Source organism: Scylla paramamosain, unplaced genomic scaffold, assembly GCF_035594125.1.
Source record: "Scylla paramamosain isolate STU-SP2022 unplaced genomic scaffold, ASM3559412v1 Contig41, whole genome shotgun sequence".
Classification (NCBI taxonomy): Eukaryota; Metazoa; Arthropoda; class Malacostraca; order Decapoda; family Portunidae; genus Scylla; species Scylla paramamosain.
Window position 1 is genome coordinate 653864 of NW_026973706.1, and position 23623 is coordinate 677486.

Below are 23623 nucleotides of genomic sequence, written 5' to 3' on the forward strand. Positions count from 1 at the left end.
AAGAAGAGAGAGTGGAGCAGAGCACCCAGACAGAAAACCTGATGAAAGAGGCAGAAGCACAGACGACGAAGACTGAAGAGAGAAAAGACCAGGAAGAAGTGGTGGAAGTGGCCAGAACAGACAGACGCCCAAGGAAGAAGAGAATGGTAATCAAAAAAGCCCCAGTACGTGTCATTGGAGACAGCATGGTAAGGAAGAATCCCGACTTTGTGAGAAGGGAAATTGAGTGCACCAGCATGGGAGGTGCTAAGATCCAAGACGTCAAGAGGAAAGTCAAGGAAGAAGTGCAAGAAATGGAAGAGAGAAGCCTGCTAGTTATCCAAGGAGGTGGCAACAACTTAGTAGAGACAGGTGCTGAAGACACAGTAAAGGAAGTGATAGAAGCAGTGAGGGCAGCAGAAGAAAAGAAGATGTGTGTGGCTGTGGTGGGGGTCCTGCGGCGCCCACGGGAAGGAGTGCAGTATGAGAGGGTCAGAAGAGAAACGAACTGCAAGATATGCATGGAACTCATGAAGGTCAAGATGGAATGGATGGCAGAGAAGAAGGGCAATGTGAGCTTCTTAGACATGGATGGGATCCTCGACCAGGACAAATTCTTTGGGAGAGACGGGGTCCACCTGAACCACAACGGGAATGAGAGGCTAGGACGTCGACTGGCTGAGTGGATGAGGACGAGGCAGGTGTGTTGTGTGGACGAAGCATGACGAAGAGGACCCACTGATGTCAGCGAACATGGAAGAAAAGAGACTAACCAGGCAAGTAAATGTGTGAAGATTGGCTGTATGAATGTGAGAGGATGGGGTGTGGGCAAGTTTGAGGATGTATGCAAGGAGCTCAGGGAGTGGAGGTTCGACTTAGTCGGGCTCACTGAGACTCACCTGAGAGATGATGTACGAATGGAGGGATGCGAGTATGTTATGATTGGAAAGGGGCGTAAGGCACAGGAACCACTGGGAGGAGGCGTAGCCCTACTCTACAAGAAAGAAAGAGGACTGAAAGTAGAGGAGATTGATGTGGGGGAGTGTACAAGTAGTGAGGATGTGCTTGCAGTCAGAGTGGATGGAATGCATGGATGGTCGTGGCAGACCAGAGAAGGTGGTACTGGTGGTAGCGTATATGACTGTCATGGATGAAAGAGCAGAAAGGGAAAATAGGAGGAAGTATGACATACTTAAGAAAGTTGTGAGAGAGCATGGAGAGGAGAGAGTGCTAGTTATGGGTGACATGAATGCACATGTGGGAATACTGGGGGAACAGGTGAACAGGAATGGTGAAATGCTTGGAGAGTTTGTTGATGAACTGGAGCTGGAGAATCTGAATGTTACTTTGGGTGAGGGGCGTGTGACTTGGAGTGCAAGAGAGCAGGAATCGGCAATTGACTATGTGTTGGTGAATGGAAGAATGAGTGAAATTGTGTCGCATATGTGGATAGATGAGGATGGTTTGGTTGATATTGTGTCTGATCACAACATGCTGGTTGTGGAGTGCTTGATGCAGGGTGGGAATGAATTGAAAGTGGCAAGTAATAAAAAGAAGTGAAGACTGAGAGATGTAGGGTGGGAGAACTTTCAGGTTGATCTGAGTGAAAGAAGCTGGGACGACGAAAGTGTGCATGACGTGGAGCATCTGAATGAGAAACTGGTTGAGGACTTGAGGGGTGCTGCTGAGAACCAGATAGGGTTTGTGAGAGTAGGTAGAAGAAAGAATATATGTAAACAATGGTGGAATGATGAAATCAGAGCAGCAAGGAAGGAGCGAAAGAGAATGAGTAGACAGTGTAGATGGCTGAGGAAAAAGAGGCATGAAAGCGATGAGGCAGAGAATGAGTATCAGAATGCATGGGCAGCGTATGTGAAGCAGCAGCAGTTGACAAGACGAATGATAATGAATGCTAAAGTGAAGAGTGAAAGGAGTGTGATTCAATCTTTAAAGGAGAAAGGTATGGAAGGTGGCCGTGAATGGTACAAGTTCATGAGAGGTGAGAATATGTCAGGCAGTGTTGGTGTGGAGAATCTAAAAGTTGAGGGTGTAGTTATAACAGAGAAGGACGGAATCAGGGACGCAATCAAAGGGTTCTGGGAAGAAGTAGGTGGGGTAGGTGAGATGTTTAGTGTGAGAGAAGGATGTGTAACACTGGAAAGGAAGAATGCAGATGAACTGGATGAAAGAATCAGTAGGGATGAAGTGGAGAGGTGTGTGAGAAGGCAGAAGAATGGCAGCAGGTCCAAATGATATACCGTATGAGTTTTACAAGAATGGTGAAGATGTAGTGATAGATAGAATGACTGAAATATTCAACCGAGTGTGGGATGAAGAAAGAGTGCCAAGAAAGTGGAATGAGAGCCGAATGTGTCTGTTGCATAAGGGGAGATTTAAGAGTAAGAATGAGCTGAAGAACTACAGGCCAATTGCATTAGTGAGTACAATAGGTAAAGTTTTCAGTGCAGTGTTGAATGAGAGACTGTGTAAATGGATTGAGAAAGCTGGAGTGCTGGGTGAAGAACAGAATGGTTTTCGTAGGGATAGGAGAGCTGAGGACAATATGTTTGTGGTGAATGAAATGATTGAGAAGAAAAAGAAGGATGGGGGTAAATTGTATCTAGGTTTTCTGGATATAGAGAAAGCTTATGATAGAGTGAACAGAGAAATGCTAGGTAGTCTTAGAAAATATTGGATTGAGTGCAAAGATAGTTAACATAGTGCAAAGTATGTATGTGGACACAAGAGCTAGATAAAGACTAGGAGACATAGAAACAGACTGGGTGAAGAGTGAGAGAGGAGTTAGGCAGGGCTGTATATTGTCACCAACCCTTTTTAGCCTGTATACAGAGGAGCTAGCAGCCAGGATGAGAAGAATGAATGTAGGGGTAAGTGTGGGGAATGATAAAGTATGTGTGTTCCTTTATGCAGATGACGTAGTTCTTATGAGTGAATCGGCAGATGAGCTTCAAAGTTTGTTGGATGTGGTGGATGGCTATGGTAAAGACTTTGGAGTAAGGTTTAGCAGTGAGAAAAGCAAAGTAATGACTGTGAATAGGTCAGAGGATGAAAGTAATGTGGTATGGAGACTTGGAGAGAATGAGTTGAGACAGGTGCAAGAATACAAGTACTTAGGGATGTGGATAAGTCCTAGTGGGTGTGCAAAGGCAAAGAATGAAAAGATAAGTATGGTAAACCAGTGGGTCGGTCGATTGGGAAGCGCGGCAAGGATGAGAGCAAGTAAGTATGATGTGTTGAGAGAAGTGTGGAAGAGTGTGGCTGTGCCATGTATAATGTATGGTATGGATGTGATTGCATGGAATGAAAGTGAAATTGATAAGTTAGAAGTGGGCCAGAATAGAGTAGCAAGGATGGCACTGAGTGCACCGAGGTGCACAGTAGTTGAAGCCTTGAGAGGTTACATGGGATGGAACACCTTTAGAGAAAGACTCACAAAAGCCACACTTAGGTACAAGATTAGGCTTGAGAGAATGGATGATGCAAAAATAGCAAGGAAGGTGTACCTGTGGAATGAAAGTGGAAGCAAATGGAGGAGGAGATGCATGAGAATGCCAGACAGGAATGGATTGCAAGTTGTGTGGACGATAAGAATGGCAGGGGGGATTCAAAATGAGCGTGAATGGGTGGTAACAAGAGGAGGCAGAGTGGGAGCCGAATGGGATGTGAGAAAATGGAAGAATGAGATAGACAAGGAAGTGAAATGTGTGGGACTGAATGCATGGAAGAATGAAATGGAAAGAAAGAAGACCCTGGAATGGTACAAGGAGAAAGAGGCCCCGAGGTATGAAAGGTGGTATGATGGAAGCCTAGGCGGTGATCTTCTCTTCCGAGCGAGGGCACAGTGTATGGATGTGAATGCAAGGAGTTACAGGTGGTCTGAGTCTGGCAGCAAAGTGTGCAAGATGTGTGACATGGGAGAGGATGAGACGGTGGAACATGTGGTGCTGGAGTGTGTGAAGTATGCCAGAGACAGGAATGAGATGATGCAAGTGATACTGACTGAGTTAGGGCATGATAGGAATGAAAGAGTGGAGAAGACAGGAAAGGAATGGATGGTGTTGTTGCTGGGATTGTGTAGAGAGGCGAATGAAAGGATGATTGAGGCGGTGAAAGAGTTTCTGGAGAGAATGTGGCGTGCCAGGTGTATGAACAATTAGGATAGCGGATGCTGTTCGTTTCTCTTTTTTTTTTTCCCTTCTACAGGAGTTGCCGATCCAAAAGCCTGGCTCAGGAGTAATCCTGTGCCACCCGACCATCAAGATCAAGATCAAGATCAGATGGTGAGTCTGCTTACAAAATTGCATCGTAGGGATTGATAGGGGCAGCCACAATTATCCATCATCATCAGCGACACCATGGCTCTTGAGAAGGTAACATGGCTACCATTCTACACTCACATCATCTGGCTATCAACACACACGAGAATGGCGGCGGTGGGGAGGTGTAAAATAGGGAAAATAGGCGTATATGTGAGGGCGGGTGGCGGGGATCTTATGGCGGAAAATCGAGGGATGATCGAGGGTGATGCCCCACCATTATTAATTACTCCTTTATTCAGCAATGTACAACACACACACCTGCCCGCCAGTAAGAAGCACGTGTGGGCGGCCATCTTGAACCCTAAGGGACGAGGGGACAAGGGGAAATAAGGGAAATATGGCTCAAAATGCCTCCTTATTTTATTGTATTTTCGATTTTTTTTTTTTTATGGAATTGTTTGCGCGCGCGCGCGCGCACGCGTGTGTGTGTGTGTGTGTGTGTGTGTGTGTGTGTGTGTGTGTGTGAGGGAAGGGAGGGCGGGGGTGGGGGAGTTCTTGTGTTCGTTAAGGATAAACAAAAAAAAAGTTTTAACGTAAATATTTTCCTTAATTTTTTCTTCATTTTCTTGTGTTTGTTTGTTTTGTTGGTTCGTTTTGTTGGTTTGTTTTGTTGGACGATTCTGGGCTTGTTCCTCCCTCTCCTCCACCCTCTGACTACTTCATGCCTCGTATTAAAATTCTTCGTAATGATGTTTTCCATGCCCTCGCTGGCCTAAACCCTCAGAAGGCTTATGGACCTGATGGGGTCCCTCCTATTGTTCTCCGAAACTGTGCCTCCATGCTTGCACCTTGCCTAGTCAAACTCTTTCAGCTCTGTCTGTCAACATCTACCTTTCCTTCTTGCTGGAAGTTTGCCTACATTCAACCTGTTCCTAAAAAGGGTGACCGCTCTAATCCCTCAAACTACCGTCCTATTGCTTTAATTTCCTGCTTATCTAAAGTTTTTGAATCTATCCTCAACAGGAAGATTCTTAAACATCTATCACTTCACAACCTTCTATCTGATCGCCAGTATGGGTTCCGTCAAGGCCGCTCTACTGGTGATCTTCTGGCTTTCCTTACTGAGTCTTGGTCATCCTCTTTTAGAGACTTTGGTGAAAACTTTTGCTGTTGCCTTGGGACATATCAAAAGCCTTTGATAGAGTCTGGCACAAAGCTTTGATTTCCAAACTACCCTCCTACGGTTTCTATCCTTCTCCTCTGTAACTTCATCTCAAGTTTCCTTTCTGACCGTTCTATTGCTGCTGTGGTAGAACGGTCCACTGTTCTTCTCCTAAATCTATTAACAGTGGTGTTCCTCAGGGTTCTGTCCTGTCACCCACTCTCTTCTTATTATTCATTAATGATCTTCTAAACCAAACTTCTTGTCCTATCCACTCTTATGCTGATGATACCACCCTGCACTTTTCCACGTCTTTTCATAGACGTCCAAACCCTTCAGGAGGTAAACATATCACGCAGGGAAGCCACAGAACGCCTGACTTCTGATCTTTCTAAAAATTTCTGATTGGGGCAGAGCAAACTTGGTATTGTTCAATGCCTCAAAAACTCAATTCCTCCATCTATCAACTCGACACAATCTTCCAGACAACTATCCCCTCTTCTTCAATGACACTCAAACTGTCCCCCTCTTCTACACTGAACATCCTCGGTCTGTCCTTTACTTATAATCTGAACTGGAAACTTCACATCTCATCTCTAGCTAAAACAGCTTCTATGAAGTTGGGTGTTCTGAGACGTCTCCGCCAGTTTTTCTCACCCCCCCCAGCTGCTAACTCTGTACAAGGGCCTTATCCGTCCATGTATGGAGTATGCTTCACATGTCTGGGGGGGTTCCACTCATACTGCTGTTCTAGACAGGGTGGAATCAAAAGCTTTTCGTCTCATCAACTCCTCTCCTCTAACTGACTGTCTTCAGCCTCTCTCTCACCGCTGCAATGTTGCATCTCTAGCTGTCTTCTACCGCTATTTTCATGCTAAACTGCTCTTCTGATCTTGCTAACTGCATGCCTCCCCTCCTTCCGCGGCCTCGCTGCACAAGACTTTCTTCTTTCTCTCACTCCTATTCTGTCCACCTCTCTAACGCAAGAGTTAACCAGTATTCTCAATCATTCATCCCTTTCTCTGGTAAACTCTGGAACTCCTTGCCTGCTTCTGTATTTCCACCTTCCTATGACTTGAATTTCTTCAAGAGGGGAGGTTTCAAGACACTTATCCACCAATTTTTGACCACTGCTTTGACCCTTTTAGGGACTGGCATTTCAGTGGGCATTTTTTTTTATTAGATTTTTGTTGCCCTTGGCCAGTATCCTTCCTACATAAGAAAAAAAATAAATAAAAGTAACAGCAGTAGTCATAGTTATTATTGTATATTTTTTTAGCACTCCAGAACAGTGTAGCAGTAGTAGTAGTTGGCAGGAATTAAGTACAGTATTAAATATATTCTGATCTTGATTTGTGTTGCAGGCCAGACAGCTTAGTGGCAGAGCTGCAGGTGGCCCTTGTAAGCTTCCTGGTGGCACAGGTGTAGGACGGCTGGGAGCAGTGGAGGTGCCTGATGGGGCAGCTGTGCCGGGCAGAGGGGCTGCTACTGCTGCTGCTGCTGCTGCTGCTGCTGCTGGGGAGAGCCACACTTGTATGGTAAGCTTCTCTCACTCCTTCTCTAACAGGTTAATGAGGTTGTTGTTGTCATTATTGTTGATGTATTTTTTTTTATGTTGTTTCTCTCAATATAAAATTGCTCTCTCTCTCTCTCTCTCTCTCTCTCTCTCCTCTCTCTCTCTCTCTCTCTCCTCTCTCTCTCTCTCTCTCTCTTCTCTCTCTCTCTCTCTCTCTCTCTCTCTCTCTCTCTCTCTCTCTCTCTCTCTCTCTCTCTCTCTCTCCTCTCTCCTCTCTCTCTCTCTCTCTCTCTCTCTCTCTCTCTCTCTCTCTCTCTCTCTCTCTCTCAAGTTAGCTTAGTGGTAGTGGTAGTAATAACAGTAGGAGTAGTAGCAGGAACACCACACACTTAACACTCCCAACTCTCCCTTCCAGACCCTAGTAGTAGCAGCAGTAGTAGTAGTATTAACACTAACCACTCATTATTTCTCTACTGGTGATCTTCTGGCTTTCCTTACTGAGTCTTGGTCATCCTCTTTTAGAGATTTTGGTGAAACTTTTGCTGTTGCCTTGGACATATCAAAAGCTTTTGATAGAGTCTGGCACAAAGCTTTGATTTCCAAACTACCCTCCTACGGCTTCTATCCTTCTCTCTGTAACTTCATCTCAAGTTTCCTTTCTGACCATTCTATTGATGCTGTGGTAGACGGTCACTATTCTTCTCCTAAATCTATTAACAGTGGTGTTCCTCAGGGTTCTGTCCTGTCACCCACTTTTCCTATTATTCATCAGTGACTTTCTAAAACCAAACTTGTTGTCCTATCCACTCCTATACTGATGATACCACCCCGCACTTATCCATGTCTTTTCATAGACATCCAACCCTTCAGGAAGTAAACAGTTCACGCAGGGAAGCCATAGAACACCTCACTTCTGATCTCTCAAAAATTTCTGACTGGGGCAGACCAAACTATTTATTGTTTGCTGTCTAAAAAAATCAATTCTTCCATCTATCAACTCGACACAACCTTCCAGACAACTATCCCCTCTTCTTCAATGACACTCAGCTGTCCCCCTCTTCTACACTGCCACACTCCCCAGCCTGTTTTCCCTTGGTACAAGCTTCTCATGTGATGGCTCACCCATAATTTTCCTCACATAATGAGTCCTGGCAAGCTTGACAGTGAAGAAAAGTGTTGTGATGGTATTTGTTCAAGAAGGGATCAGTAATTGTGAGACAAAAAGGAAGATGGCAAATTCAGAAGCAGCCGTCACCTGGGTGGTGGACAGAGGCCGCTCACCCCCAGTCATCCTGCAGCTCACAGGTCTCTTCTGACCAGGAGAAAGATGGCGTGGCAATTAAGTGTTCACCGTGCATGTGTTCCATCAACTTATTATTCCTGTATCTGTCTTCCTTTTTTTCCCTTAGCCTTTCTCTCAGGAGTGGCAGCTGTGGCCAGCACTAGTGTAGCCCTGGCCAACTGTGTCACGGCTGTCTTTGATCTCCCTGTCTTCCTTCCAGCCCCACAGTTACTGACCTCGACTCAAACACCATCACGGCACTCTCTTCCCTGTTAAACTTGCCGGGATCCATTGTAATGTAAGGGGTATTGAATGTGAGCGATGAAACGAGAAGGTAGTGGCAAAGGGGAAAAAAGTACAGGGGAGCGTAGGAGAGACACCTCTCTCCACTGTGCCTGACAGCGCAGGAGAGACACCTCTCTCCACTGTGCCTGACAGTCTTTCAGTGATTGAAAGACTGAGCATAACATCTTCAGGGCACGTGAGTTGCCATGTATGACAATTTGGCACTTTTTCCATGTCTTCTTATTTGAGTAGACATCATATCTTGTCATAATGAAAAGTCTAGTTTATCATGTGTGTGGAGACCTTCAAGTTACAATACAGCCCACTGCTTTAAGAGTTAAATGTACATGTCAATGTTTTCTGTCGTGCCTTCTTTGCTGTGTAATGTTGTGGTGAAACGGTTAAATTCTGGACCGAGTTGTGAGTCATGCAGCAGGAGTATAGATGTGTGTCTTCCCCAGAGGTGGTAACACGGAGAGGAAGTGGAAGAAAGCTTGGGACGCTCCCATAACTCAGGAGCAAGAAATACACCTTACTGGAAACCTTGTGACTGACAGGTGGCTGTGACTGCAGGAACCAATTCAGGTGAACACTGTGTTTTGTTGCTACACTTGAGAATCCTCTATCCTAAATTTAAAAATCTAAGTTTTTAATTGTCATGTCTTGTCATGTTTTTGTCCCACCAAAAAATTGATTACTAGAGCTTGATTTACTGCCATGGGAGGTATCAGAAATTGGCAAGTTGTCATTAAAAAAAAAACTGGGGAAATCTAAAATATGCACCACTTTCATTCACTCCCAACAATTTTGGATAAGGAATCCTCAACTGTATGTAATCAGAGTATTGTTGAGAGTCATGGTGTGTGTATGAATCCTTATGTATGTATGTGCAGGATAAGAGGGAGGTGGTTAATAAGATTAGTAAATGCATGGAGGAGAGGCGTGCTCTTACCAAGATTAGAAGAGCAGTAAGTGTGAAAATAGTGGTACAGGATTGCAAGAGAGGCAGTGTGTGGGCTGGGTAAGTGCACATGTGGTGCTTTTGTTAAGAGTGACCGGGATGGATGAGTATTACCGGTGTGGTGTGTTGTGGAGAGTTACTGAAGAGGGTTAGAAGGAATGGTCTGCAGTGATCAGTGTGAAATAAGAGGAGAGGATGCGTTGCTTGAGTTTTTGTTGCGAGATGTGCACGTGAAAGGTGTTTAGTGAAAAATAAGGTTTTTTGGGGAATTTATGGATATAGAAAGATAAATAGATATGAATTGTGGGGTGTTTCAGGATTGTTTGGGCCAGGTGATGGGCTGTAGGGAGTGAAAAGTTTGTGAAAAGTAAAATGCCGGCATTTGAGTTATAGAATTAGTGTGTATGTGTGATATAAGTTCATGTCTTAGTAACTTTCCGTCTTCCCCAAGTTGCATTACTCTTTTGCAGATGTCTGTCTTGTGTTGGCGAACGTCCTGTCTGCAGTCAGGCCAGTAGTGCCATGTCGCAGGGTGTGACATCAGGTGAAGAGCCAAATGGAGAGTGTCTGCAGCCAGTACTGGGTGTGCTGATGCTGTACAAGTGTCGAGCCAGGTGCCACAGCACATGACTCCACCAGTGTAGTGTCTCTAGTCCAGGATGCACTGCTGTGTACGACTTGTATGTCTTTATAAATTTGTGACTATTCTTATTATATATGTGAAATAAATATATAGTTTGCTAACAGTGTGGTGGTATAATAGTTTAAAAATAAATATTTGATAACAATTCATGCATGCCCCAAAGGTAAAAAAAAAAAAACAGGATTGTGCCCTCTAAACTTTTAAGATACCACTTGCACATAGAAGCCCCATCGCAGCGACTCCAGTGTCGGCTGGGATGGGGCTTCTATGTGCAAATGGTATCTTAAACTTAGTTTAGTAGCCAATCCTGACTTTTTTTTTTTTTTTTTACCTTGGGGGCATGACCTGTACTCCCAGAAAGACTTTGCCAAAGATATTATTGACATGGCATAAATAACTATCATTGTTTTTTTTGCCTTGAGGGCATGACCTGTACTCCCAGAAAGACTATTTGCCAAAGATATTATTGACATGGCATAAATAACTATCATTATGTTCAAGATGGTATACTGAATGTTTATTGTTTTAATGTGAATGTTAAGTGAATAAATACACAACAATAATATAAAAACATGGCACTTTTTTTCCTTATTACTGAAGTGCTGGAATGTACAAAACTTATCCCAAGCCTGAATGAAGGTGGTGGTGGTGGTTGTTGAGTACAGAAGAGAAGGACTTGCTACATTCTTCCTTCCCAGACTGGAGTGGACTGGAGAACTCTTGCAGCAGGGCCTGGGAGCAACAACACTTGCCAATTCTTGTGTCCTTGCGTCAACTTGAGTGACCTTGAGCAACCTCTTCTTTGTGAAACTGCCTGCAGCTCTCGTGCCTCCACAAGTGTTGAAGGTTGCCTGTCGGTCCCGCCATGACTTGAAGGGAATTTTACGTGTTCTTCCTGCTTGAAATTCTTGACACACTCTTCTTACTGCAACTTGACTCTTCCCTGATTGCTTTGTCCCAACGATACTTAATACCTCTTGTGGGGCTTGAAGGTGGTGACGCTCTGCCTCTTTTCCTGGTGAAGCTTGACTCCCTGATTGCAATGGAGTACATTGGGCCTGGCGTGACAACACTGTTTAATAACCAGGTGCTGGTAGAGATTCCTGTGGGCTGTTCATGGGATGATGAAGTGGAAGCTGCACACTTCACACCTACAAGGAAAACAGACCATTAGTTCCTAGATACATGAAGCTTCTTGTATGTGTAGTGATTCCTTGTAATGTGTTTGATAACTGATTCCCTACAAAACTAAGACTACACAAGATATATGATGGGAAAATGGAGGAAGCCTGACAAGCACTGCATGGTATGGGAACTGTGCTGAGATTTAATATGAAATATGGCTAAATTCCATACTGTCATATTCAAGAAACAAAAATTGAAAGAAAGGAAAGCACCGGGTAGAGAAAATCTGAAAAGTATGGCAGTATAACGTTTGAAGCTGAGAAATGCGCGTTTGACAAATACGTCCCTATTATAATTTAAAGGCAAAAATTTGAAGGATGATGCAGAGTAGAAGAAAACACCAGATAGAAGAAATTTGCATGGCATCACATATTTCAATGGCATGACAGTTAATACACAAGTTTGAAAGATGAACCTGATTAAATATTTCTATCTCTGCGCTCATGAAGAACACAAATAAAAAAACTTACAATTTGAAAAGAAGAGTCATTTTAAACTTTGATCCGTACCTTTTAAGTTTATTAATTTTATTCATAGTCAGTTTATGGTTCCAGAGAAACAACAATTTCAAATCTAGCCTATCTTTTTGAAACCCACTGTATGATGAACACGTCATATAAGGGAAAGAATTTTGTAGCCAAATACATGAGGAAATATTATACAAGAAAATATTTATCAGATGAATAACAAATTAGGAAAAGAACTATTTGAAATAGGCCAACTTTCAGGTGAACTGGATAAAAAAATAAAAAATAAATAAATAAAAAAAATAAATAAATAAGTAGTTTAATAGAACAAAGCAGTATTAGAAAAGTCTAATGCAAATTTAGAATGGAAATGTGTGTGTGTGTGTGTGTGTTTGAGAAGGGGTTATGTCTTTTGAGTGCATGACCATTGTTTTGGCTGCCTGACTAGGTTTTTGAGTGTCACCAGATTTTTGAGTGCATCACCAGTTTTTTGAGTGCATCACCAATTTTTTTGAGTTCATCACCAGTATTTTTGAGTTCACCAATATTTTGAGTGCCACCAGTTTTCTTGTGCCACCAGTTTTTTTTTTTTTTTTTTGAGTGTCATCAGTATTTTCTGCATGAGAGTGCGTGGGTGTGCATACAGCGTTATTAAAGGTAGGTAAGTAGGTAGGTGTGTGTGTGTGTGTGTGTGTGTGTGTGTGTGTGTGTGTGTGTGTGTGTGTGTGTGTGTGTGTGTGATAATGAATAAAGGAAAATAATGACCAATCGTAGTTCACAAGCCAACTGCTACTCAGCACAGCGAATAAGCAGAGGGACCACAAAATAGCAGCCACGGACACACCAATCCAACATGATTTTACGTGCTTATATAATATAATCTCAAATTCACTTCCTTAATTATCACCTCAGTAAGCTTAATCAGACGTCAATCACCTGGACAAACAAGCAACCAACTTACCATCTGGTCAGCATACTTCTCTCACCTGACAAGTTAAATCACTTTACCTGCAGTCTAATCACCCTTGCAGCTTATTCCCTCGCTAAATGCTAAACTTCTATAACTTCCCATCTGATCAGCATATTCATCTCTCCCCTGATAAGCTTAACTACTTAAGTGTTGTAATCACCATCTGTTCAACCTAATCACACCTACCAACCTCACCTGGTCAACCTATATCAGCTCAAGCTAATCACATTACCTAACGTGGCTTACCTAATCCCCATACCTGGACAAAACTAACCCAATCACACCTATCCATTCTAATCCTCACGTATTCAACCTAATCATTCGCAATCTCAAGGGTTACACATTAATTCCATGCACTGAGTAATAATCTAATATTCTTATCATTACCATACTCTTACCTTCACTCCTTCACCGCCTCCTTCAGCCCTCCGCCACGAGACCACCGCACTTCGACCTTTCTCCCTCGTTGCGAGTCGTGAAAAGAGCCGAGCGGGGACACCAGGCTGGAGGAATACGAGACAATGATCCCTATTCTGAAACACTTCTGCGCCGCACCTCCACTAAACTGATAAGACTCTAAATGAAGTTGCACAGGTTTTCAAAGATGTTTTAATGGTTCTAGTGACATTAACACGATTTCTATATTATTAACAGGAGAAACGCAATTGAAAACCCGGCTAATCATCTCTGTGGCATTTGAAAAAAAAAAAAAATATGGTGAGAGAACAAATGAAGCGTTTCAGAATACGTTGCTATATAAATTCTTTTTCTATCACTGGTATTAATTTGTGTGCGTTCGTATGTTTGCTGGCTTGTGTAAGTAAAGTTATTTCATTAAAAATATCGATGTTTTTTAAGTTTGTAATTAACGAGTGTTTGAATGATTGTAGGTCTCTCTCTCTCTCTCTCTCTCTCTCTCTCTCTCTCTCTCTCTCTCTCTCTCTCTCTCTCTGACTAAAATATTATACGTATGTAAGATGAACTCCCAAAATATAAGAGTACGATAAGTAAAGTGATTCGGAATTAAAAGAAGTTTCTAACAGGTTATGAATGAGTTCCAGAACAGTGAACGAGACGACACATTGTTTCCTTAATGCATCAAAAGAAGAAGAAAAAAAAAAAACATTATTAAGAAACGTCATATGATCTTAGGAAACTTATTATACTGATCGACTAATGATAATAATAACAGTGAAGGAAGGAAAATAGGAGGAGAAGGAGGAGGAGGAAGAGGAGGAGGAAGTGTAGGTTATAATAATATAGTAGGAAAAACGAGACAGTAAATAGTCATAGGAAGTGAAGGTGGTAGTAGTAGTAGTAGTATTAGCGGTGGTAGTGGTGGTGATTATGGTGGTGGTGGTGATGGTGGTGGTGGTGGTGGTTGTATTAGTAGTAGTAGTAATAGTAGTAGTAGTAGTAGTAGGAGGAGGAGGAGGAAAGGAAAATGAGTCTGGTTTTAATAGTTGCGGTACTTCTCCTCTTTCTTCTCTTCCTGAAATCCACAAACTTTAGACATAAAAATGGCGGCAAGACACTTGGATTTTGCTTCCCCCGCCCTCTCTCTCTCTCTCTCTCTCTCTCTCGTTATATATATATATATATATATATATATATATATATATATATATATATATATATATATATATATATATATATATATATATATATATATATATATATATATATATATATATATATATATATATATATATATATATATATATATATATACTATAAGGAATATCGGTCCTTCCGTCTGAACAAATGAAGAAAAAAATTAAGATACTGACGAGAAAGAAATAATTGACAGAATAATGGAGGGTGAATGAAATGTTAACATAAACACAGTTTCGTTCAGGAAATCAGTGAACGCCTCAGGACCAAAATTCGCCGCACTTCCTGTCTGCGGCCGACGCGTCAAGACGAGCATGACTGGATGGCTGCCTCGCTATTTTTGGCGCTAAGTGGATGATGCGTCGGTGTGAGCCACTCTCCCATCTCCCTCCCCGCCTCCTGGTCGTGGTATTCTGGGCTGGTCCGCGGAGGGCGCGGGGCCATCCAGGTTTCCATTAAGGGGAGGCATTAACACGGTGCCCAAATTAGCCTCGCTATTCTGTGGAGGAGAAAATAAGCGGCATCGAGTCTTCATTAACATTATTTTTCACGAGATTTGGAGTGCAAATAAAATTAAGCTTGTATTTCAAGTTTTGCCCGAGTTTTGCGTTGTGTCTGGGGAAGGTGATACCACGCCACGTTGTCCCTCCGCCCCGCGCCGCGTGTCACGCAGCGCGGCTCGCCACCCAGCACGACGCTCTTGTGTGCTGCGGGGAAGTGCCTCAGGGTATCAAACATATTAAAAAAGAGATGCCATTGTTTTCCTCCATCATTCTGTACCCTCCTTTTGTTTTCCGTGTTGAATACCTGCATGTGTTGCACCAAAAAATATCTCATAGAAAAAAAAGTCTTGCCTGGAAAATCACTGCGCTGGTTCGTGACTCGCTGTATTTCTGAGCGAGTGTGTGAGTCACTCGGCGTTCTCACGCGACGAACAGCGGCCGACTTCCTGTCTACGGCCGACGCGTCAAGACGAGCATGACTGTTTGGCTGCCTCGTTATTTTTGGCGCTAAGTGGATGATGCATCGGTGTGAGCCACTCTCCCCTCTCCCTCTCCCCTCTCCCTTCGTAAATACCTGATTATTAAGGCGGAGGAGGAGATGTTTAAGAATCGAGTGAGAAATTAACACTATTTGTAAGCGACTGAGGAAAACCATTAGAAGAAACATTACAACAAATTATTCATGGCAGATTCCTCCTCTTCCCCATCAATATTTTACGGCGGCGTAATTGCCTCCCAAACAGTAGACTTGCCGGTAAGGAGTGAAGCAGCGCCACCAAGGAACAGGGAAGAGAACCACGAGGCTGCCGTCACCTGCCATCATCTGCTGTCTGCCGCATCCCTCCTGCCTCTTCCTGTGATTGGGGTTGAAGGATCTTGTTTCTTCCACAACAAAAAAAGTAGTCAAGATTAAAATAAAAACCGAATAAAGTTATTTGGCGAGGAGTTAAGGCAGCGAGAGGAGGAGGAGGAGGAGGAGGAAAGGAAGAAGAAGGTTTGCCAGTTGAAATTAAGCAGGATAGTTGAAATTAAGCAGGATAGAAGAGTGTAAGATAAGGGACCCCTTTGACTCCTATATGTTCCTAAATCACAGCAAAACTCCCTTAACACACACACACACACACACACACACACACACACACACACACACACACAGCCTTCCCCAGCTCTCCCATGCCCACACAGGTCTGTGCATGCCTTGGACACAGAGAAGGGCACCATCAATGTGGACACCATCTCTACCATCCTGAGAATGACAGGTGGCAGGGTGAGATAAGGAGATAGATAGATATATATACATACTTTCGTTCATTCATTCATTTCATTTTCATTCACTCCTCCTCCTCCTCCTCCTCCTCCTTCTCCTTGTGCAGGCTCTGGTGCACTCTAGTTTGAGGAGTTCTTTGGCCGCCAAGTTCCTTATTGAAGGCGATGAGGAGTCGCTGGAGGAGGTGAAGGAAATTTTCTGTATCTATGACAAGCAAGGTAAGGATTCGCCGTTCATCTTTGACCCGTGTTTGGAAACCCTTCACTCTCTCACCACTGTTTTCCAAGGCTACAGAGGTGATCAGCTGGGTTGTCATGACTTTCTGCTGCTGCATCATTTCACACCCACACACACCACCCCTCACCCCTCACCCATATTTAAACCTTAGAAAACAACTGTAAATTGAGGGAGTTAGTGGAAACAGAAGAGAGAGGGAGGAAGAGAGGAAGAGGAAGAGAAGATACTGTTACTCCTTGCATAATGGAGACTAAGAGGAGAGGGAGGAGATAGGTGGAGGAAAAAAAAAAGAGGAATGGGGGAGGGGTGTACCAGGCACCTCACATCATGTAACAATAGTGAAAATAAAAGGGAGGAGGTAGAGGGCGGTGCACCTCACACAAGTCCAGAGAAGCAAGGGGACGCCATCACACAATCCGTCACCACCACCACACCACAGCAAAGGGTGGTGAGTGTATTACTATAACAACAATGAAAGTTGAGAGGTTAGTGTCAATATTCATCCTGTGCTAACACCACCACTAGTCTGTCATCACAAAATCCCCATCACTCACCACAAACACACCACCATTCACCACAAACACACCATCACTCACCACAAACACACCACAATTCACCACAATCACTCAGGGCTGGAAAAACACACATTTAAAAAAACCCAACTTTTTTTTTTATTATTTTGGGAGGTTTATTGATTTTTGTTTATTCTTCATATTTTTATGTAAATCAGTTTAAATAAGGAATTAAAAAGTAATCTAAAATAAAACAAAAGGTATGAAGTGTTTTTTTTTATGTAGGAGGGGGACTGGCCAACAGCAAAAAATAAATAAATAAATAGATAAATAAATAAATAAGTAAATAAATAAATAAATAAAAAAAAAAAAAATATATATATATATATATATATATATATATATATATATATATATATATATATATATATATATATATATATATATATATATATATATATATATATATATATATATATATATATATATATAATAAAAAAAACTTCCAGCAAGAAGGAAAGGTAGATGTTGACAGACAGAGCTGAAAGAGTTTGACTAGGCAAGGTGCAAGCACGGAGGCACAGTTTCAGAGAACAATAGGAGGGACCCCATCAGGTCTATAAGCCTTCCGAGGGTTTAGGCCAGCGAGGGCATGGAAAACATCATTGCGAAGAATTTTAATACGTGGTATGAAGTAGTCAGAGGGTGGAGGAGAGGGAGGAACAAGCCCAGAATCATCCAAGGTAGAGTTTTTAGCAAAGGTTTGAGCAAAGAGTTCAGCTTTAGAAATAGATGTGATAGCAGTGGTGCCATCTGGTTGAAATAAAGGAGGGAAAGAAGAAGAAGCAAAGTTATTGGAGATATTTTTGGCTAGATGCCAGAAGTCACGAGGGAAGTTAGATCTTGAAAGGTTTTGACATTTTCTGTTAATGAAGGAGTTTTTGGCTAGTTGGAGAACAGACTTGGCATGGTTCCGGGCAGAAATATAAAGTGCATGAGATTCTGGTGATGGAAGGCTTAAGTACCTTTTGTGGGCCACCTCTCTATCATGTATAGCACGAGAACAAGCTGTGTTGAACCAAGGTTTAGAAGGTTTAGGTCGAGAAAAAAGAGTGAGGAATGTATGCCTCCATGCCAGACACTATCACCTCTGTTATGCGCTCAGCACACAAAGACGGGTCTCTGACACGGAAGCAGTAGTCATTCCAAGGAAAATCAGCAAAATACCTCCTCAGGTCCCCCCAACTAGCAGAGGCAAAACGCCAGAGGCACCTTCGCTTAGGGGGATCCTGAAGAGGGATTGGAGCGATAGGACAAGATACAGAGATGAGATTGTGATCAGAGGAGCCCAACGGAGACGAAAGGGTGACAGTATAAGCAGAAGGATTAGAGGTCAGGAAAATGTCAAGAATGTTGGGCGTATCTCCAAGACGGTCAGGAATATGAGTAGGGTGTTGCACCAATTGCTCTAGGTCGTGGAGGATAGCAAAGTTGAAGGCTAGTTCACCAGGATGGTCAGTGAAGGGAGAGGAAAGCCAAAGCTGGTGGTGAACACTGAAGTCTCCAAGAATGGAGATCTCTGCATAAGGGATAAGAGTCAGAATGTGCTCCACTTTGGAAGTTAAGTAGTCAAAGAATTTCTTATAGTCAAAGAAGTTAAGTGAGAGGTATACAGCTCAGATAAATTTAGTTTGAGAGTGACTCTGTAGTTGTAGCCAGATGGTGGAAAACTCACTCAAGAGCATGGGCACGAGAGCACATCAAATCATTGCGCACATAAATGCAGCATCCAGCTTTGGATAAAAAATGAGGATAAAGAAAGTAGGAGGGAACAGAAAAGGGGCTACTGTCAGTTGCCTCAGACACCTGAGTTTCAGTGAGGAAAAAAAGATGAGGTTTAGAAGAGGAGAGGTGGTGTTCTACAGATTGAAAACTAGATCTTAGACCACGAATGTTGCAGAAGTTAATGAAGAAAAAGATGAGGGGGATGTCAAGACACTTAGGGTTGTTGTCAGAAGAGCACTCTGACATGGGGACATTTGTGGTCCCCTCCCCAGATGGGGACTCTGAGGCTGGTGTAGGAGTCACCATGAATTTTGAAATTATGAGTGAAAGGCGTGTGTGTGTGTGTGTGTGTGTGTGTGTGTGTGTGTGTGTGTGTGTGTGTGTGTGTGTGTGTGTGTGTGTGTGTGTGTGTGTGTGTGTGTGTGTGTGTGCGCGTGTGTTATTAGGTGCTTGTAGTTTTGTGTGGAGAAAGATAGTTGTCTTTAGAGGGCAGGCTGTGACTGCCCCCTTGTGTTGTGAGACACAAAGGGAAACGTTCAGTGAGGTCACAGCTGGGTTTAATGATAAGTTCACAGCACCCCCTGAACAGTGCTTTAGACCTCACTGGGAATAATTATCATTTTGGCAGGTGCCTACTGCCTCCTCCAGTAAGTATGGTACTCTATTTCCTGACATCAAAGGCACCCTCCCTCTCTCTCTATACCATACTGACAATTACACATAGGGTGGCCTGGACAAAGCCCCCCCCACACAAACATACACACACATACACACACACACACACACATACATACATACACGTACATCATTCAAACTTTTAGCAATAATAATAATAATAATAATAATAATAATAATAATAATAATAATAATAATAATAATAATAATAATAATAATAATAATCTATTTATCTACATATGTACCATGTCAGCAATCTCACACAGACTAACTCACACACACACACTAAATAACAGACCAAAACTATGTCAAAAGATAATAAAAAGACAAATGGGCCAATTTTTTGGAAGATAATTAAATTCTTACAAACTGTCAAATTGATTTTATAAAGGGGAGAAGTTGTCTCACTAATGCGTTGTGCTATTATTGAAGAGTGATTCATATAATACAGGAGAGAGAGAGAGAGAGAGAGAGAGAGAGAGAGAGAGAGAGAGAGAGAGAGAGAGAGAGAGAGAGAGAGAGAGAGAGAGAGAGAGAGAGAGAGAGAGAGAGAGAGAGAGAGAGAGATTTAATAAACATCTCAGATCTTTGGGTACCATAAACATACCCAGATCTTTGGGTAGGTCTCATTCCTACCCAAAGATCTGAGCTCTTTCCGTAGGTGGAAGAAAAAAAAAAACAAAACACACACACACACACACACACACACACACACACACACACACACACACACACACACACACACACACACACAGTTCATAATATCCCTCCAGATCCACCTAACATTGCTGGATAAAAACATCCCTGACCAGGATTTCTACCTTCTCTTACAATTCCACGTTTGAAATGTTGGCACATGACGTGGCATTTGATACGAAGGTAGGCAAGAACTAACCTATCTAAAGCACTCCTATTACTGTAGTGCACATGACCTCTGAGTGCCTCCCAAGTTGTTCCATGACTGGCTAGCATTTTGAGCACAGGGAGGGAGACACAAGCAAGTCTTGTGTAGCCACAATATACTGTATATGGTGAGACACTGTCATTTTTTCCCTAATTGTACTTTTAGTTTGCAGCTTTACAATAACATCTTCATTTAAATATATTCTGTCATCAGATCTTATAATTCAATACACTGTACTTATTAAAATAAATATTCGTTCAAAGAGGATGCTACGATTTATCTTCGACCCGCTCGGTCCGGCAATGATGGTGCTCTACGGATCGTCGCGCATCAAGACGCTCGGCGTTGTCGGAGTGACGGAGAAAGCAGGTGAAAACAAAAGGCAACTGAATGTCAGCTTATGCACATGTCTGAATGGCTGGTGAGTGCTACTGCTCTGCTGGTCAGCCCCCAGCTCTGCCTTGCCTTCCCTACCCAACAATATCCTTCCCAGCTGTAGCATTAACACTCAAAGGCAAGACAACATAGGACTGCAGTGACTGCCTGCATTGTGGTTCATTTACCTACACTACAACATCAAAAGCTACTCTCAAATTATCTTTTACATAGATTTATACTAACTCCTTCCCTACATGGTGGTGCATCCTGATATTTAAAATGGACTGTGAAGCAGCACAGTTAAATCAGAATGTAGTTCAAACTTTTAAAATGTGTAAGTTGTTCTCAGACATCACCTTGCCTCTTCATTAAAGAAAGAAGAAAAAAAAGTATGGAGGAGGAAGACAAATTCATAATAAGTAGGTACAAAAATTAGCTTAACTAGCAAATATGAATTATTAGTTCAACCTCTAACAAACCTTTACAAAAACAGCACAACTCCAGTTCCCAGCCACAACTGGTTGGCTGACATAAGAAATTTATAACTTATTGTAAACATTTACAAGAAAGCAACAAAGCAAAGACACGTTTACTTGACGTTAGCCAAAAGCCGAATGTTGTCCAAACACGATTCACGTCATCACGTCAGCAAACGTCACCCTTCCATCCACCGCAAGAGAACAACAAGTTACGAGCGGCTCTGACAACAAGAGATGCAGCAAGTGCACGTGCACGTGTACTCGCAGGGTACGTGTCACATTTTCAGTCCATACCAAAATTTGTAATTAATGTGTAACATTTGGAAGGCAACCGTGCAGAATGAATCGGACAGGTGCAACAAACGACAGCGTGGTGAAACGGTGACCAGAGCCTTCCAGCAGCCTCCCTGAGCCTCACCTTGCAGTCTGCTGTGAGGCAAGAGAATGCCACACTGTCCTCCTCAAAGCGGATCATCGTGTGTTCACGTTCCGGGCCTGCCGGGAAGTAACATTAAGTGCACGTCAGATTTGCAATGGGGTCTCAAATTGACTTACTTATACTAATACTTCTATTGTTATTACTATTATCATTGTTTATATTGCTTCTTGTCACATCCGTGCTCTTAATAACTTAATTCCATGCTTTCAGATTCTGCTTCCAGACCAATCTTCATTCTACTTTCCGGCAGATCTGTAGTGAAAATGTTCAAAATCTGATGAAAAAAAAAAGTGAAGACAATTGTAAAAGCCTATAGATAAGCTAAATATTAATAGATTTTAAAAAAGGGGAGTAAATGCTTATGTGGTGAGGTGTGTGGTGAGGTGGAGTGTGTGGGTGGAGTTTGGTGTGCTCTTCACGGAATGAAGACAGGCAGCAACACACCTTCATTGTGTTGTGGTGCCACGTCTTGATGTGGTCACCACTGCCAGCTTCCATCCTCATTATCCTACTGAAGGCCACACCCAGCAACTCCTTACGCTGTAACAATGTGTAATGTAAATAATGAAGGCCACTTGTAACGAGGGAGCTAGAGTGCTACCACAACACACTTCATGACAGGCAGAACAAGGAGAACAGGTGGACATCCTACATCTTTAGCTTAAAATACGGTTGCATCTCTCTCTCTCTCTCTCTCTCTCTCTCTCTCTCTCTCTCTCTCTCTCTCTCTCTCTCTCTCTCTCTCTCTCTCTCTCTCTCTCCGCACCGGCAGGGGCCTGAAGGGTAAGCTGCACACCTTACACGAGGAAGAGACACAATTTCAGGTCTGCTTCTTTCATTAATCACACACACAGACATAACTCTTTTTTTATTATTACTTTGTGAAAACTGAGAATATGTTTAATTAAACATATGGACTCCAAATTGCATCAATGTTTGTTTCTTAGGTCAACTTAAAAAACTGATTGCAAATATAAAATTTTCTTTTTCAATTATCAAAAACAAACAGTCAAAGAGCACTGATAATTTAATAGTGCACTATGAGCTTAAAGTGATGCAAGATCACTGAGATTCAGCCAAGCAATGGATTACAGGTTATATTACAACTGCAATGTGATAAGAATTATCTTTACATATCAAACTCTTTATGATTTTCACAAAAAAATCAACAAAGTGCAATGGAGGGATCTGAATGATTTCAACACTTGATATCACATTACTCAGCGTGGTGTCCTGAACCAGAACATTTCAAACAAAATGACATTTGTGCAAAATGACGACAATCATATCAACAGTAAATATGAATTTTCTTCACAGAAACAGTGCTTAATGTGCTACCGACAATTAAATACAGCGAACGCGGCGAGAGCAGTGCCGTGCGGAAGGCTTCGGAACACCAAGAATTAGTGAATGCACAACATCCTGCTTGTCGGGGTTTACGTGCCGAAAGGAGCACAAAGCATAAGGCGCGTCTTTCCGTGTCAAGATGAGTACGAACAATTACTGTTCAAAATTTCAAATCGGAATAAGGTCATTTCAAATAAAAGGAATATATAAAACAATATATGAATACATCTTTTAAGTTGTATCATCTCAATACCTGGGGTAAACAGCAAGGAACACAAAGGAAGGTTGCTTTTCACATCAAGTGAAGTGAGTCTAAGTGAGCCTGAAAAGGCCAACACTCAAATCTACAATCACAGCTCTTGCCAATGTTAAAAACAAGAAGAAGAAGAAGAAAAAGGAGAGAGAGAGAGAGAGAGAGAGAGAGAGAGAGAGAGAGAGAGAGAGAGAGAGAGAGAGAGAGAGAGAGAGAGAGAGAGAGAGATCCTTCCCCTGGCCTTCGAAGTGCTAAGGTCAAGCCACCTCTCACCCAAGAATCTTCACTTCCTCTTCCTCCTCTTTCTCCTCGACTCAAGATGGAGGGAGATGTACGGCCGCCGATTGACTAAGGCAAAGACATACAGTGGCCATTGATATCACTAGTGTGTATGTGTGTGTGTGTGTGTGTGTGTGTGTTAAGGAATGGGACACCTGTACACACACACACACACACACACACAACATGACTATCACCAGATCCTAAAAAAAAACAAAAAA

The 23623-nt window shown here is 42.5% G+C and overlaps 1 protein-coding gene and 1 long non-coding RNA gene across 24 annotated transcripts in view; one reads left to right on the top strand and one right to left on the bottom strand.

Moving 5' to 3' along the window:
• The first annotated feature begins 5771 nt into the window (after positions 1-5771).
• Positions 5772-10679, top strand: LOC135098041 (uncharacterized). Of its 2 annotated transcripts, none has more exons than XR_010266505.1 (3): positions 5772-6959; positions 8968-9089; positions 9936-10679. It is a non-coding gene; the product is annotated as an uncharacterized LOC135098041 (long non-coding RNA). The 2 variants fall into 2 exon arrangements; XR_010266504.1 differs by lacking the exon at positions 5772-6959 and adding an exon at positions 8157-8700.
• Positions 10674-23623, bottom strand: part of LOC135098039 (protein lin-54 homolog) — a 77258-nt gene continuing 64308 nt past the window's right edge. For 9 of the 22 annotated variants that reach the window (XR_010266492.1, XR_010266493.1, XR_010266489.1 and 6 more), the window contains 5 exons: positions 21968-22063; positions 21503-21579; positions 15600-15729; positions 13129-13233; positions 10674-11259 (listed from right to left, as the gene is read on the bottom strand). The gene's annotated coding sequence lies outside the window, so the exon portion shown is untranslated. Of the gene's footprint in view, positions 11260-13128; positions 13234-14626; positions 14646-15599; positions 15730-21502; positions 21580-21967; positions 22064-23623 lie in introns of those variants that run through there. The other 13 variants (XR_010266485.1, XR_010266499.1, XR_010266483.1 and 10 more) reach the window with 9 other exon arrangements.